At 37.6% G+C, this 19,112-nt stretch overlaps 1 pseudogene; it reads left to right on the forward strand.

Moving 5' to 3' along the window:
• The first annotated feature begins 17,434 nt into the window (after window positions 1-17,434).
• LOC148788633 (secreted RxLR effector protein 161 pseudogene) lies at window positions 17,435-17,785 on the forward strand (annotated as a pseudogene).
• Window positions 17,786-19,112: the final 1,327 nt, after the last annotated feature.

The raw sequence follows: 19,112 nt of genomic DNA on the forward strand, positions 1-19,112 counted from the left end.
GTGTGATGATGTACTCTAGCAAAATCCCACCCATAAAGGTGGTTGGCGGAGCACAAGAACTAGGATCCGATAGTAGCACAAGAGATGGGATCCGCAAGATTTTTGGTTTTACAGGCTCGCTTAAGATACTAGTTAGGGCCTCTCCAATTTCTTTCCATTTGTTACAATTTTCTCATATTGTACCCCATTACAATTCTCAGTGGCAAGGAGTATTGTTTTCTTGATAGTGCCACTACACATACCATTTTAAGACACAAGAGTTTTTTATCAAACTTGTTAATGACAAGACCAATTGTGAATACTATTTCAAGAGTTAATAATTTTATTGAGCGCTCTGGAAGAACGACTATATTATTACCTGAAGGAACAAGGTTACACATAATATTCGAGTAAATCACAAAGCATGTTAGAACACTTGGCTCTAAAGAAGCAAATCCTTGAAAGAGAAAGGAGCATGCCGTCTCTATTAATCACAATGCTAATGTGACCACCAGTAATGATTTATCTAAATGTAACGACCAAGATCTCGAGGTCAATTACGAGATGTCTATTAATTATGCTTACACAGTTTAGGTTGTTACCGAAAAGAGGGTAAATTGCATTTTTGGCCGCAAAAATGGACCTATTTTTAATTTTGGTCCCATACTATAGATGATTTACACATTCCATCCAATATGTGCATTTCTTTTCCAATGTCAGGACACAAGAGGGGCAATCATTAAGTTGCTAATGTCAGATTATTTTTTCGTTAGGTGGGTACAAATTTGGAGGGAAAATGTACTGATAAATGAAAATTTGGTGGGAAAGGATTATTTCTTCTTCTACCGTATACAAATAGCTAATTTGTTTTCTTATCTCTTCCATTTAGTAGGAAAAAAGTAAAAAACACGGATGCAAATGGAGAAGTTCTTTGTCACTGTGGAAGGATTGAAAGTTTGAGAACCTTATGGACCAAAATTGAAAACGAGTCCACTTATTGGACCAAAAATGAAATTTACCCTTGAATAGAAATTGAAATGAATGAGATTTTTGCGTATTTTGTAGCTATCGAAATCATGGATAAAAATGAAAATGATCCTCAAACTATAGAGGAATGCTAACACTTAAATAACTGAAAAAATTAAAAATAAGCGAGAAGTATTTTGACATATTACTCCAGCACCACAAGATGTTCAAGCCAGTTGGCTATAAGTGGTTGCTTGTACGAAAGAGAATGAATGAAATAAAGTTGTAAGGTACAAGCCAAGACTTGTAGACCAAGGATTTACTCAAAGGCCATAAATTAATTATACTGAAATGTATTCACTTGTAGTGGATGCAACCATACTGAAATTTTTAATCAGTTTATTAGTAATTGAACTGTTGGAAAAGGTGACCAAAAGCCAATTAGATTTGTGATTTTGAGAACCATTCTAGCAATCTTTATTTAATCATTATTGTTCCGGCGAATATGGTAAGTATTCGACTTTAGCACATGTGTCTGTTATCCGTGTCATATTACGTCAACCACTGCTTTGACGTCACAACAGATGCCCACAGATGTAGTTAGGTTACGCATTGGATGGCGGCTATGAAACTTACTTTTGAGGGTTGGTCTGAAATGTTCCAAGTCAAGGACCTCAAGACTAGGCATCGAGAGTCCTATAGAGACTTGCACTCAGTATTGCATTCATTTAATGAGTGTTGTGTTTCATCTGTGACAGACGTTGGACGTCTATGCAATTTCAATGGATTAGTTGACAAGGCAATCAACTGACTGAACTGACTTAACTGACTCGTGGGGATCGTCATATGGAAGCCTTAGAGGCGTGGTCAGTATACTTGAGTCGTTGGCTCGGATAGTAAGGGAGTATTTCTCAAACTTGAGGAATCACGGTAGTCACGTACATACGATGACTGTATCTTGGATCTGTGCAAGAGGTGATTGTGTCACAAACGTGATCATCATAAGCTTTATCAAGTGTAATCGAAGTATGTGAGTTTCAAGAAGAGGATCCATCCCCTATCAGTATGTGATAGAGGTATCTCCTATTCACTAGAAGATGCATTCATATCTTATGAATCTCTAGCCACAATCGTTGATCGAATAGGAAAAGGAGGTTCCTATGTCAAAAAACTTGGCGTAATGCAATCTCAAGTATTAAGCATAGATGCCTAGTCCAAGATGGGAACTGACACCTAATTCCATGCCCTCAACTAAGCCTAGGAGATGATAGATGAAAGGACTGTACCCGTACGGACTTGGGTACATAATTGTTCGCACAAAAATTCATCTAGTCTCTATTGCCATGGACCGTTGCTAGACGACCATCCATGGTAACTGACTTTCTTGAAAGAATAAGGAAATAATTTAGAATTAATTCCATAAGATGTAAGTAATTCGATTACTCACACATGAGGGTACGTGGGATGGATAGATAGCCCAAGTTTAAACTAATTACATTAATTGAAATTGTGCTTGTCTTTATTAATTTAATGAATTGGATTCCATTAATTAATAAGAGACAATTTAATCTTGAATATTTAATTGGATTAGTGGGATGAATTAAATGAATTTTTTTAAATTAGAATTAATTAAAATTCATTGGGCTTGAATTTACTTTACATAAAATCGGCCCAATGATTAAGGCCCACTAGCAAAATTGATGTGGGAAAAGTTGACCAAAGAACTACATTTTGGAAAGTGTTAGTTTGGTCATAATTAGCTCTTCTCTATTTGGAACAGATTGAAGAGTTACCTTATATATAATAGAATGTATCTAGACACATTCTTGTTTATTTATTCAAGGTATATAAAATATTTTGTGTATGATTATTAGGGTAATAATTCATTACACAATACAATACAAAACTTCCCTCTCCTTCTCCATCATAATTCGACTGCCCCCTTCATCTCACCTTGGGTGACTTTTTTGATCCTGATTCCTTCTAACAAAGGAATCAAGGTCTATTTTTTGGTGTGATATGGATCATCTTTAGAGGATTCCTATGTTAGAATTTCTTGTGAACGTTCAATGATTTTATGTTAAATAAACATGTCAACGTGTTTTAATATTTTTAAAGCATGTTTTATTCATTATTATTGATAATTATGTGTAGAAATTAACTTGTTTAATTTTATGATTAATTGGACGAATTTAGTATTTAAGAAAATTTGAATTTTCTGTAAATACTTGGTTTTTATTTTTATAGTTTAATGCGTGGAATCAAAAAAATGATTTAAGCACTGTAGCAGCAACTCTAGGCCGGCGCTGCACAGCACCCCGTTCGCATAGGCAGGATAAAATTAAATTTCTTTCTTAATATGGTTTATTTTTTGGCATTGGATGCACATATTTTTATCATCCTTTCGATTTCAATTTTAAACTTGTGTTTTCTGCATATAATTATTTTTTGTGATGTTGGATATCATGATTTTTCTTAGGCAAAATATCACTTTTGGTCCCACTGGACAGCGCCCTTCTTACGTGTTCAACATATTTAGTCCCAAAATCCTATTTTTTTTAACAGAAATGGTCCTATTCCGTTAACACTAACGGAAACGGCACGTGAATTAGTCAACTAGAGAAAGATATCACTTTTGGTCCCACTAGATAGGGCCCTTCTCACTTGTAGTCCCACGCTTTAAGTGTTCAACACCTTTAGTCCCAAAACTCTATTCTTTAATAGAAATGGTCCTGTTCTAACAACTAATGGAAATGGCACGTGACTCAACTGGCAGCTAGCGAAAAAAACAGAAGACCATGCTTGTATTTAGTTTTTGGAGTGAAAAAAAGGCGCCAAAAAAATATTTTTTCTCTATTATATATGTAAATAACCAGCAAAAATCAAACAACATTTTTATCTTTTTTTCATCACTTAATCTTGACAGCAATAGGCTAAAAGATGTCACAAACATCTCAAAATACTTCCAATATTGTGTGATGTTTTAAGGAACAAAATATTGCAAGGTATTATAATACTTTTTTGGGATGTTTTAGCACATTTTGGGTTTGTAAAGTGGTAATATTTGGCAAATTTTTATAATGCAAAGTTGCACTTTACAGCACATTTCAATAATGATCAAAATCAGTGGATTTAAGTATATTTTCTCTTTTTTTGCAATTTTAGTTTCTGTTTTTATTGCATTCAAGATTTATGCTAACACTTTTAAACACAACATAAAATATAATTACTTGCAAAAAAGGCATATCCATTAGTCCTTTCACACATAACTCACCATTACTAAAAGGTCATCTAGTAATATATAAGAACATCCTTTTACACATAATTCACTATTACAATAGCATTCAATATTTGAAGTATTTTGAGATGTTTGTGCCATCTTTTGGCCTATTTCTCTCAAGAATAAGTGATGAAAATGTTGTGTGGTGTTTGTGGGTTATTTACATATATAAATAGCAAAAAAATATCTTTTTAGCGTCTTTTTTACCCTCCAAAAACTGAACACAAGCCTGGTCTTTGCCTTTTTCGCCAGCTGCCAGTTGACTAACGTCACATGACAGCTCACATGCCGTTTTCGTTAGTTGTTAATGGAACAGGACTATTTCTATTAAAAAAATAGGGTTTTTGGACTTAAGGTGTTGAACACGTAAAGCGTGGGACTACAAATGAGAAGGACCCGATCTAGTGGGAACAAAAGTGATATTTTGACCCAGTTGACTAATGGGTCACATGCCGTTTTCGTTAGTTGTTAACAGAATAAGACCATTTCTGTTAAAAAAGTAGGATTTTGGGACTGAAGGTGTTGAACACGTATAGCGTGGGACTGCAAGTGAGAAGGGCCCTATCTAGTGGGACCAAAAGTGATATTTAGCCTTTTTCTTATGCTTGGAATGTACTATTTTATGTCAAGCGTATTTAATTGAATTATTTTGCTAGTTGGATAAAAATGGATGATCATGGAGCCCTTAACCGTTTGAGTGTATTTATTTATTTTGTTTATGTTTAGTGGGCCCATGTGCCTTTTTATTATCTTCCTCCCTCTCTCGTTTTTGCCTTCGAAATAAGACTTGCTTTCCTCCCCTATGTGTACTCCCATGTACAATTGATCAGGATTTCTTTTTAAATTGTAATGAGACTAGAATATATTTTTGGTGATAATTTTTAGTTTTATAGAAGCAAATCCATGGAGAAGAAGGTTCACGAAGGAGGAGGCCGACGGAGAAGGAGCCCAATGGAGGACTTACAAGGCCCATCTATATGTTAATGAGTAAATTACATTTCTAATAGCTTACGGCCACCTTAAATATACCTTAGACTCACTGCGGTCTTCGTGGGTCGCACAGGTTGGGCTCGTGATCATCCAACAGGGGTATACTTAATTTTGTTGCATGTGATGCGTTAAATGTTTTTATTTAAATTCGTTTAAATATTTGATATTTGTGTACGCAAACTTTAATGTGATGTGGTCTCAGTGAAACACTAAAAATTTAACTCTCACTTGGTCGGACCATTAAAGTGTTGGGACCCAAAATGGACTTGGATCAGAATAGTTTGACATGTGCAAGTTTTCATCCACAGTAACGTGGTGAGGAAACTACCACTAGCCAAGTGTGGTCTCGCGAGTCGTGGCACATTCTGATTAGAGGCAAGCTCCATCATTATTGTGAATAAAGGAACACCCTCACCGTTTTTTGGTCACACGAGTCGTGGGAGGCGAAAGTTGAGGTGTGATTTGGTTGATGGGTTGAGCACGATACTAATTAAATATTAAGGACATAATGGACTTGGATCAAAATGGCATTACAATCTGTCCAGGCCTTCCATCCATAATAATATCATAAGGAAGCTACCACTTGTTACAATAGGTGACCTGAAAGCTAATTGGATTGGCATTCTTGTAATCTATTCTGACAATAACTCGATATTGTGTAATATTATTCAGTGAATAAAATCAGTTTTCGCTATTGGCATTTCATTGTTGTGCTCATTATATTTATACTTGCTTTTCTTTCAAACATCACAACAAAACCCACAGACCACCTTGAACAACCGTGCAATAGTTGGACTGAGCATTGGAAAGTGGTCATGAAACTAACTGTTTAGGGTTGGATCTGAAATGTTCCAAATTGAGGAGTGTCATGTTTCATTTGCGACAGACGTGGGACGTTTATGCGATTTTAATGGGTCGATTGACTAGGTGTTAAATCGACTGAACTAACTCACGGGGATCTTCATATGAAAGCCTTTGAAGCTTCGTTCGTATGACTTGAGTCCCCGGCTCTGATAGTATGGGAGTCAGTCCTCAGACTTGAAGAAATACGACACTCAAGGGTATGCGATGATTGTATCTTAGATTTGTGTGAGAGGTGATTGTGTCTCAGACATGGTCATCATAAACCTTGTTTAGTGCATTCGCACTATGTTGCGAGGACAGTGAGTTCCAAAATGAGGATCCGTCCCCTGTCAAAATGTCACAAAGGTATCTCCTATGCACTTGGAGATACGTTAACGCTCTATAAACCTGTGGCCACAGTAATTGGTCGGATAGGAAAAAAAGGTTCCTAGGTCGAGTAATTTGGCGTAATGCGATCTAAAGTATTAAGCATAGACGCATAGTCCAAGATGGGAACTGACACCCAATTCCATGTCCAAGACTAAGGCCGAGAGATGGTAGATGGAAGGACCATACACGTATGGACTCGAATCCGATGCTACAGGTCTAGAGCTATGTACTCTAAAGGCATGTTTTGGGTCATGCTCCCTCAACTCATGAGTCATCCCCGAAGGTGACGCCTTCCAAATATGTTCTCATAGGTCGTTCCGTAGCAGGGTGGATGCTAATAAGGAACTCCTTATTGCGACTTGGACAGTGTCTAGATCAGCTCTTTGGATTTGTCCGACAACTTGGGCGTTAACCGCTAGCTGTCCAAACTTTCTGTCAAGCTACTCGAGGTTTTCCTAAAGGTGCCTGAGTCTCAACATGATGAAGTTTTCTTCAGATGCCTCCATCTGTCGTCAGGAAATCTGCAAGAACGTTTTCATGAGATTTTATAACGACAATATTAATACAATAATATTGGCATTCAATTTGTCATCTGATAATACGAGCTTTCTCTATTTTTTATTCTAATTTATTCTTTAAGAAAGCTTTGACATTAGTATTATCAACTTTTAAAGTAAATCCTTTGGCAAGTAAAAATAAAGCCTATTTTTTAAAAGCCTTCCAAACTGCAAAGAATTATTTCTCGTTGATGTGCCAAATTTTGGCTTGTTATTCTGAGAACAACCCTCCTGTATATCTACAAGGTTCTTTCCCTGTAGTTGTCTTCTTCACGAGCACTGCTGCCCATCTGTAATCATTGGCGTCTGTATAGACTAACAATTCATTCTCGTCCTGCAGTATAGCAAGTTTTGGTAGGTTACTGCAAACCTATTTCAGCTCACGAACCCTTTTTGTGTGGCTTTCTTCCCATTTCCACTTTGAATTTTCCATTCTTTCAGAAGTGGTCGAAAATTCTTCCTGTATCTTGCAAGATCTTAATGAAGATACCTGCAAAATTAACAACTCTCAAGAAGCTCAGTAAGTGCCTCTTGTCCTTGAATACATTTGGCAAATTGTGGATTTTTCTCCACAATATGGTCCTGAAAGTTAATTCGTGTCTTGTCAATAAAATCTCCTAGAAATTCAATTTTATTGACAATAATAGTAGCTTTCTTTTCAGAAAGTACTAAACCTTCTTGGTGGCATGCATCAGAAAATATTTCAAGATGTTTAATATGTTTTTTCACATTTTTAGATGCAATCAATATGTAGTCAATATAGACAAACATGAATTCAAAATAATCATTAAAAAGATTATCCATTTTTCTTTGAAATATCTAGGGTGCATTAGCTAAACCCATTGGAAACACAATCTAGATATACTGTCCTTGTGGTGTGGAGAATGTAGTCAATTTCTTTGATTCATTCTCCATCTTAATCTAATAAAACCCAGATTTGCAATCGAATTTAGAAAATATTTTTGCCCCTTTAATGCAATCGACTAAGTGTTCTCTACTAGGAATGTAATAACCATCAAACTCTAATATCTAATTAATGCCTTGGTAGTTAATTACCAACCTGGGTTTACCTCTCTTAATCTCACCATGGTTCCTTACCAAAAAATCAGGGCTACTGTAGGTAGAGACTCCAGGTTCGATGAGTCCAAGACCGATATGCTCTTTGATAATCATCTGCATATCTTTGTTATCTTTCATGTTCGTCTGGATAAGTTTGTATCGCACGTACTCATACTTGCACTCTTCCTGGAGCTTTAGAGTAGCTTTGATCTTGTTCCTATCCCACCATACCAGAGGGTTTTCACTAAAGTTCCTCTAGATAAGCCTCTTGACATTCTCAAGAGAAATCCTGCTTTCCTCGCTAATATCTAGCGATTTCATTTTCATTAGTGCTTCTTTAAGGTTCACAATCTCCTCCTCGGATTCCTTATAGAAGCCATCGCTGTCTATGAGTCCCTGTTGCCTGAAAGTCAAAAGGACCTTACCAAATTTCCTGTTATCCTACTTTTTTGGATGAGTTAATCTGACATCAAAATCACCACGTTTGTTGTAAAAATTTATTGGCATTATCTTGTTAAATGCCTTTTCTCTTTACAACACCTGTATCTCACTACCATAGTTAGTGGTAAAGATTAACAGATTCCTCTAGTTATCTTGTATATATCTTCCAAATGTTTGAATGAAATTGTTACCTAGCAAGATATCAACACATGTATCATGAAAGTAAATAGAATGTGTTTTTACCCTAAACTCGGGCGATCCTAATTCTCCTCCGATCATGATCTTGTCTTCTCGTATTCCCTTATTGAGTATTAGGATTTTTTTGTGGAACATCTCTTCCTGCTATAACGGGTAAGGTTTTCCTTGCTTCTTTAAGGAAAACTCTAGGTTTTTCCGTGCAAATTTCTGATCCTGAATCAATATAAGCTGCAAAATACTCTGTCTTATATTGGGTTTCCTAATAGGATCTTGTGTCATTACCTTGGCGAATTCTTTGAAAATTCTAGGAATCTCAATATACTCCTTCCTAAGAAACAAATATGAATGATGCGTAATGGAAAGGGCATAAGCTATTCTGTTATAGAATATGGTCTGTTACCTTCTTTCATTAGATCTTTTCTCTTAAAATCTTGATAAAGGGTTAAAAGTCTACTAAAATCTTGGTCTGCTAGGTTGTATGCAATCCTAGGATGAATGTCAAACATCAATTTTCCTGCATACAGATTTCCTATTATTGTTCCAAGACAACCATCTCTTAAGTTATTGGTTCTTCTATGCATTTTCGATAAATATTTCTGAATCAATTCCTTCCCTAAAAGTTGCTTTTATTATTACTTCAATAGTTTCTATGTGGATCCAGTTCATAGTAACATCTACGTCTTCTTTAAGCTTATTTAATTCTTTAAGAATTTCTTCTTTAGGAATTAATTGCATCTCCATCACATTACAAGTAAGTTCCATATGTATAGATAACTCACATTAACTTACTTTGAAGATTATGTGATGCTTCATTTGGTTCAGTCCTATCTGGCTCAGGACTTTCCCAATTCCTCCAATCCTAAATCCATCATATGGGTTGAGATTGGAATCTTGTCGCATTATTCTTTCCATGGTTTTGTTTGACACCGTTATTCTGGAAAAGAATCCTCATAGGCTTTTGAAAGTTTAAAGCCTATCTCTCTCGTTGTAATTATTCTGACTCGATTGAAGATCCATCCGAATCAGTCTGTATTTCCCCCTCATAGACGTTTTCGTCTGAAGGAAGTTCTTCGAATCGGTAGATGGGTACCAAATCGCCATAGTAAACTGCATCTAGAATATCATCCGTGGCTTCAAATTTTCGCAATTCACCACATTTCTGCTGGCAATCGAGGGATATATGTCCTTTTGCTCCGTAGGTCCAGCAATTACAGTCTTTGAAACCTTCATTGGCTCGGGTATGTACTCGTCTGAATGTTCTTCTTATAGGGGGTTCTTCCGGTGGATCTTGCATATGTTCGTCTAGATCCTTGGGATGAAACCCTTGTTGGTCCTGTTCGTTGTCCAGATTTATATTTTCTGGCATTGGACTTGGACCACCATGATCTCCGTCGGGAAAAAGTTCTCCTAGAACTCCTGCGGTAGGAGTTACTACTTTGCTTCCTCCTTTTCCTTGGCTCGCTTGATTTTCCTGTAACAGTTGGAAAATCATTGTTATCTCAACAGAGAGGAGTTCGTTTGATTTTACCTCTTAGTCTTTTCATGTTCTTCTGGATGGATGCTTGATAACATCAATCCTTCAGTTTGTCTTTAAGGAAAGACATTCTTTGCGCCACTGAGTCTAGCTGTCCTTCAGGTACTTTCTATGACTGAATCAACATTTCCCTCCATGGACTGCATATTTTTGCGAAGAACATTGGAGCTGCTACCTCTGTTGCTACTCCACTTTGGACAAAATACTTGCGGAACAAATAGATATATTCATCTACTGCGCAAATACTTGTTAATTCAAGGCTGAAGAGAGCCTGTGCATATTCTCTAACCTTTTCTGCTCCACTTCCTTCGAAGTATCCATCTCCGATGAAGTGTATCTTTATAAGCCTTCCTAGCCGGTCTGCTATCGCGCCTTTCGAATCTCCGGCAAAGATACTGGCTTTGGTATCTTCTACGGTATTATCCCATCCGATTTTCGCAGATCCCTCACAGCTCAACTCAACAAGCTTTATGAAGTTTTCCTTGTTGAGCTCTAAGGTAGTTGTTGCTATCTTGATGGTGCAACCCATTCGTTTATCAATATCTCGGTATTTCGAAAATCGATAATATTCAGGTTCAGTGAAGCGCCAGATGGATGTAAGGGCAAGGTGTTTATTCAGGCACTCTTTTTGGATTTCGTCCTGGATTTTCATTTAGCCTTGTTCCCACAAATGTCGGAGTGGCATTAGTGTGGAAATCCGTACTTCCTCTCATCGGTTGATCCTGTGGAGGATCATTAGAACATGTACTTCCCTCCGGCTGTGGTGTGCTGAAGTGATTTCATTGGTTTGGATATTGACTAAATCCACAATCCCGAGTTAGGAAAAGGATTCTGCCAATTCTTGTAGATCTAATAGATCTGCTCTTATTACCTCCATTTTTTTATAGATCTGATAAATGCGATAATCAGATCTTCTCTAGACTTTGGCTTTGAAATCTCCGTGGCTTTTCCCATCTGTTGTAGAAGAGGTACTGTTCCAACGGCGTCCCTGATTCACTCCTGTTTGGATTTTGATGTCTCAGGGTTCTCCCTTTGATTTCTCATCAGATCTATAATTTCTGCCCTCAAATCACTAAGGCCCTTGTTTAGATTGGGAAGGATCTTAAGGACCTCGTCCACCTTTTGACTCAATGATTCTAATTTCATAGGTATATGGATTAACCGATATCCATAGTCTTGAACCGTCTTTTGGATCTCCCTCATATCTTGAGAGATCTTTGGTGTATCCGGCTCGAGTTCCTTCCAATCAGTCATAATTTTTAGAACTGAAATTATGTAGGAATTTACCCGTTTCGTTTCTCCTGGCTCGGATTCTATCATGAACTTCAGTGGACTATAGACGCCTCACTGCATTTCCTGGTAGTACTTGTCGAACCTAAAATTTTTCAACCACTCTTGTTCTTCTTCTGGCGTGAGAATTTTTGGATCAATCCTCTTGGGACCGTTGTAACACTAGTCAAGAATTTCCATGAGAAATTCTCTTCTTTGTATTTCTAGAATCTGAAAATACTCCCTATTTTCAGAGTAACTCGAACTTTCATTCGGTTCCATTTTCTCTTAAAGAGTCTCCTCCATTAGTGGATAAATAATACATAAATATAATATACTCATATATTTCTTTAATAAACCTAGGCTCTGATACCATTTTGTCCAGTATGGATGACAAATTAGAATTTTACTGTAAATAGACTAAAACAGCTCTTTTAAATTTGCACAGGGGTAAAATTATCCTAAAATTATACAAAAACCCGTCTGTGGTCCTAATTTAAGCGACTCTACAAGTTACTGGACTAATTGAAAATGCGTAAACATAATGGACTAAAATTGAACGCGGGGAAACTTATTGGACAAAATTAATCTTTTTCCCTATATTTAATTGGAGTAAATATATGGACTTAATTAAGTGGACTTTAATTAAATTAGATTTAATTAAGATTGATTGGACCATGTATTTTAATTAATTAAAATCGGCCAAGCCCATTAATTAAGTTGGTGGAAATGATTAGAATAGAAAATTATTGACTAACAAATTCACTTTTGAAAAATGTCATCTTACTAATCCTTTATTTGGAATAAAGGATCTTATTACCTAATAGATGGTTAAATGAACCTAGATATACTGTAATGCATCCATACAAGGTATATATATGTATATTAGTTATTTAGAATAACTATGAATACAAAGCAAGAAAATAAATTCCTTCTCTCCAGTTCCACCTCTCGGCCGAACCCCCTCTTGTGCATACTTGGTGTGGTTTTGCTCCTCAATATTTTTCTAGCAAATAGAGTTGTGGAATCCCAAGTTCTGGTGTGCTGTGGACATACCTTTAGAGAGTTTCTACATTAAAGCCTTGCGTGAACGGATCAAACGAATGAGGTTCGAAATAAATCAAATCAAAGGTGACTCTTGATTTATATTTATGTACCTCTCATTTTTCATTTAACTAACTGCCTTGTTCATTTTATTATTTTTATTTATTTTATTAACCACATCGAACGCCCAGAAACTCTAAGGGTACACCCCATGATTTTATGGTTTCCTTGCTATTTCATTTTATTTAAGCAATTTATTTTAACCGCTTCTGCTTGCGCGTTGCCAGGCTGATCCACTCGCACTTTCCGGTGCCCTTCCAAGTTGTATCAGAGCCCAGTTACCATGTAAGGGCTATGGTATTGTGTGAATAAGCATGAAAATGTGTTCTTTATTTCTTTTGAAGCATGTTATGTTTTTTTACATATTCCTTGATAATTATATGAGAAAAGTAATTCGTTTAGTTTTTGTGATTTGGATGATTTAAGTATTTTATGAAAATATAATTTTCTGATAAAATGCTTATTTTAATTTTAGTTGAATGTGTGAAAATAAAAAAAAAAATTGGTACTGTAGCACGCAGTACTGATCTGCAATACACAGCATGGGCGCAGCCGAGCGCTCGCGAGGGCAGTTGTGTGGCCGTTGCGCTGCTACTGCTGACGATTGACTGCTAGACCGATTTTCACCGTTTTTGCAGAAAATTGAATTTTTTAATTTCTGCATATTTTTTGAAAAATATTTATCGTCGCTGATTTAATTTTGAAAAAAATTGGAATTTTTCGAGAATTAAATTGATTCAATTAATTTAGTTTAATTATGTCCATTGGTTGTACAAGGCTTAATCATCCATATGAATTGCAAATTTTAAGCTTATGTTTTGTGCATATAAATGTTTGTCGTGATATTGGATATCGCGATATTTTTGGGATGTTCATTTTCTTGTGTGGCATGATTAATTGTTATTCTATGTTAGAACGAATGTGAAACGATGATCACGGAGTCCTATACCACATGTATGTCTTTTAATTTTTGTTGGGTAGGCCCATGTGGCCTTGTGATTTTATTTTGTCCCCCCTTCTCGTTTTTAGCTTTGGAATAATAAGGCTTGCTATCTCCCTCTTAAATACTCCCTCCAACTTTCGATCGGGGTTTGTTATTCAAATTGTAATGAGAGTAGTATATGACCTTTGGCGATACTTTTTTATTTCTAGCAAGCCTATGGAGAATAAGACCCATGAAGGAGGAGGTCCACGGAGAAGACGGCTCATGGAGAAATCACAAGGTCCATCTATATGTTGATGGGTAATATTACTTTGTAATAGCATTGGACCACCTTAGACAGACCATAGACTCACTGTGGGCTTAGTAGGTCACATAGGTTGGGCTCGTGATCTTCCAACAAGCGTATGCTATGATCATTACATGCAATGCGTTTATATAATGCTTTATATTTATACATGCAATGTTTACATATGATGAGGTCTCAGTCTAAACTAAAAATAACTCTCACTTGGTTGGACCAAGTTGAATATTAGGCCCATAATGGGCTTAGATCAAAACAGTTTTGATCTAGCCAACTCTTCCATCCAAAGCAATGTGGTGACGAAGCTACCATTGCTGAAGTATGGTCTCACGAGTTGTGGCACACTCGTGATAGAGCAGAGTTGCACCATAGTTGTGGAAAAAGAAACATTTTCACCATTTTCCTGTCTAACGAGTCATGGGGGGTGACGAATGAAATGTGATTTGGTTGATTGGTTTCACCTAACACCGAGTCACATGATTCGCTTGGATTCCTCGGAATCATATGAAGAGGTGAGGCAAAAGATCTTGGGGATCTCATGGGATGAGAATGGTACTTGATACCTCCCACGAGGTTTTTGCCTTGTGAATCTTAAAAGCGGGGCATGACAAATTCGCTTGTGGACTCCAAGCCCACTAGGAAAGGCTATTCCTTAAACCCCACTTAAGAGTGGTGAGCTCTCGTATAAATAGTGGGAGAGTTAAAGACTAAAGACAAAATCTTTTAGCTTACTCATAATATTACAATCATTGGCTGATTTCTATTTAATTTTCTATTGTGTAGAAAATGTCTATGAATCTTTTAACCATGAAATTTGAGGATTGCCCTATTTAATTTTAACTACAACGAATAGCTGCGAAATTTGAGGATTGCCCTATATTTCGAGAACTAGGGCTATGTTTTGGACAAGCCATTCCCAATGACCTTGCTGGAAGGGTCCTCGCTGGAAGAACGTGTCACATTGGTTTCGATGTCCAATGACATATAAAAGCAATATGATAGGCTAGAACATGTTCCATCGATAATGCTTCGAATGAAGGAAGTTTATGTGATTCCTGATTGGCATATTAGATATGCTACCACGAAAGCATTCTTAGGGACCAAGACGGTCGAAGAATTGTTTGTACAAAGTCATAGGGTTAAGATGCTATCCCTAGTGGAGAAGCTCAAAAACCTTAAAGCTAGGCTTGACAATGACACATACATTGACATGATTTTTCAGGCACTTCCTTCGTCCTACAACCCGTTTATTATTAACTACAACATGAACGGACTTGAGAAGTCTATTCATGACTTATTTAATATGCTGGTCCAATACAAGGTGACGACTCACAAATCTATACCAATGGAATTGGTAGGAGAGATTTCAGCCTCCAAAGCGAAAGGCAAGAGAGCCGGACATTGGAAGAGGAAGAAGGGTAAGGGAAAGAGATCGCATCTGCTGCCAATTCTTTGAGCGCTCCTACTGCTTTCGTTAGAATGGGCAAAGGGAAAGGTAAGGTTGGCGGTTCTTAGCGGTTGAAGGCAAATGATATCTGCATTCATTCCAAGAAAAGGGGCATTAGAAGAGGGAGTGCCCACAACTCCTCTCCATCCTAGGTACATTTGTGATTGAAGTGACTATGATAACTAATTCTGCTTTTGGGTATGCATACCGGCTATGGAGCTCACATCTGCAATAACTTGTAGGTGTTGAAAAGAAGTAGAAAGCTAAGTAAGGATGCGATGATTCTAAGGCTAGGCGATGGGAAGGCCGTCGCAGCGGAAGCCGTGGGATCTCTCCAGTTAGTTATTAGTGGTCATATTCGGATAGAATAAAAGACTGTTATTATGTACCGAGCATGATCAAGAATATTTTTCCATTCCTGTTTTACACAATGATGGTTATATATTTGCAATAAATAAAAATAGTTTTTATTTGATGATTGATAATAAATATCATCTGCTTGGTACATTGGTAAATGGTCTTTATATTCTCCAAGAATCTAATTCGATTATGCCTGCCCAACATAAACAAAAATTAGAAAATCATGAAAATGCATAGTTTCGGCATGCAAAGTTAGGCCATATCTCAAAACATAGGATGAGAAAGTTGGTAAACTCAAACTTGCGAATCCCGTCTAAAAGGAAAAATGACAAAGAAGCCTTTTGTTGGAGAAAGTGCGCTTGACAATACAGACCTCTGTGGATTATTAAATACTCCGGCTAGAGGAGGATTCTCGTACTTCATAACTTTTATCAAACTGATCGTAAAATTAAAGTCCTTCAATCGGCCAAGGCGGAGAGTATTTAAATGGTGATTTCATTGGTTATTTAAAGAAAAATAGAATTCTCTCTTAATAGACTCCTACTGGAATGCCACAACTGAATGGCGTGGTTGAAAGGAGGAATCGAACCCTGGTGGACATGGTTCTATCCACGATGACTTTTACGGAATTGCCCCCTTCTTTCTAGGGTCACGCTCTTCAGACGGTGGCTTAATTACTTAACATGGTGCCATCTAACACAGTGCCCTAGACGCCATATGAGATATGGCAAGCGTACGTCCTACAAGTACTTGAGAGTGTGGGGTGGTCCCGCATACGTCAAGAGGCTAGTGGGAGGCAAACTAGACTCGAGGTCTAATCTGTTCAAGTTTGTCGGATATCCAAAAGGAACTGCAAGATACTACTTCTATGATCCATCTAAGCAAAAGGTTTTTATCTCAAGGAACGCAGTGTTTTTGGAAAAGGGTTTTTCTACGGATAGTTGATGCAATTTGGTACTACTTAAGGAAACAAGTCAAACACCTCAGTAGAACAAAAGAACATCATTTGAGCCTATAGTTCCCACTCATTGTGCTCCATTCCTTGTAGGTCGACCAGGGAATCGCGACCACCTAATAGGTACAGATAATGATCTAAGGACGTAGTGAGAAGCGATGTCGGTCATCGATTCAAATAAGTGGCTTGAGGCCATGAAATCTCAAATGGACTCAATAGGTTCAAATAAAGTTTTAACCCTCGTACTCTTACCTAAAGGTGTTAAACCTGTTGAGTGCAAATGGTCTACAAATACAAGCTTGGAGCTGACGGAAAGGTTACAACCTTCACGGTTGGGCTCGTGGAAAAGGATACAAACTACCCGGGGTTGATTTTGAGGAAATCCATTCGCCCGTAGACATGGGCAAGTCCATTCGGATTCTGCCTGCCATAGGAACAAGGTCTGACTATGAAATATGGCAGATGGACGTGAAAACAACATTTCTCAACGGTTTCGTTGAGGAAGAGATCTACATTGATCCTTGTGTATTCAAGAAGATCTATGGGACTGCGCTTGCATACCTAGTGTTTTATGTATATGATATGTTACTCATTGGGAATGGTGTTAAGATGTCAGGCAACATTAAAGCATAGTTGTCCACTCAATTTTTCGTAAAGGATATGGGTGATCCTCTTACATTCTTGGCATCAAGAGTTATAGGGATAGATTTAGAAGGATGTTAGGACTAACCTAATCCTCATATATTGAGAAAATCTTGAAGAGATTCAAGATGCAGAACTCAAAACAAAGATTCCTTCCCATGAGGCATGGGATTACAATGTCCAAGAAGCAATCTCCTAAAACTGTTGAGGAACTTAAAAGGATGTTAGACATCCCTTATGTTTCAACTGTAGGAAGCATTCAGTATGTTGTCCAGTACACCAGGCCAGATGTCGCGTACGATTTGAGCGTGACGAGCAGATATCAGGCATGCGCCTCCCTGGCGCACTGGAGCGCAGTCAAGACAATACTTAAGTACCTGAAAAGCACTAAAGATGTGTTCTTGATTTACGGTAGTGGAGAATTGATATTGGAAAGCTACAACGATGCTAGCTTGCAATCGGACAATGATGATGCCAAGTCTCAATCGGGTTTTGTATTGAAGTTGAATGGTGGTGTGGTTGCATGAAAAAAGTACCAAGTATGATACCACATTAGATTCCACTATGAAAGCTGAATACATAGTAATTTCGGAAGCAAGAGGAATCGATTTCGATGAAAAAGTACATCCAAGAGTTGGGTGCGGTACCTAGAATTGTTGAGCCTGTAGTTATCTTCTGGGATAATAACGGGGTAATAACACAAGCAAAGAAATCGAGATCTCATCACCGTTCCAAACATATTCTTAAACACTACCATCTGCTTAGAGAGATGGTGAGTAGAGGTGACGTCAAGATAGACTGAGTTAACTCAACAGAAAACACAGGGGATCGACGTACTAAGCTAATGTCTCAAATTTCCCATGCTCGGCATCTGGATAAGACGAGTTTGATGTCGATGGTTTACTGGATTTAGGTCAAGTGGAAGATTGTTAGAATAGGTGACCTGAAAGCTAATTGGATTGGAATGTTTGTAATCTATTCAGGCAATAACTCAATTTTATATAATATTATTCAATGAATAAAATGAGTATTCGCTATTGGCATTTCTTTTGTTTTGCTCATTACATTTGTGTTTGCACTTCTTTCAAACATCAAAACAAAGACCACGGACCATATTGAACAACCGTGCAATAGTTAGAAATGTGCAGTAGATGGCGGTCATGAAACCAACTATTTAGGGTTTGGTTAGAAATATTCCGAATCAAGGACCTCGAGAATTGGCATCGAAGTGTCCTATGGAGACTTGCATTATGAGTCACATTCATTTGATGAGTTCCGTGTTTCATCAGGGCAGACGTGGGACGTTAAGGGTGATCTTAATGGGTTGATTGACTCGCGGGGATCGTCATATGGAAGCCTTGGAGGCTTGGTCGGTATGACTGAGTTCCTAGCTCTGATAGTACGGGACCAGTGCTCAGAGATGAGAAATCACGGCAGTCACTTGCATGCGATGACTGTATCATAGATTTGTGTGAGAGGTGATTGTATCTCAGACATGGTCATCATAGGCCTTGTCTTGTGCTTTCAAAGTATGTAGAGAGGACGGTTAGTTCCAAGAAGAGGATCCATCCCCTGTCAAAACATTACAGAGGCATCTCCTATGCACTTGGAGATGCGTAAACACTCTAGAAACCTGTGGCAACAGTCATTGGTAGGATAGGAAAAATAGGTTCCTCGTTCGAGCAATTTGGCGTGACGCGACCTTGAGTATTAACCATAGATACCTAGTACAGGATTGGAACTGACACCTAATTCCATGTTGTAAACTATGGCCAGGAGACGCTAGATGGAATGACCGTACTCGTATAGACTCGGGACCTAGAAGTTCACATGAATTTTCACCTAGTCTCTAGT

Source organism: Sesamum indicum, linkage group LG3 (assembly GCF_026168435.1).
Source record: "Sesamum indicum cultivar Baizhima isolate 11 linkage group LG3, ASM2616843v1, whole genome shotgun sequence".
NCBI lineage: Eukaryota > Viridiplantae > Streptophyta > Magnoliopsida > Lamiales > Pedaliaceae > Sesamum > Sesamum indicum.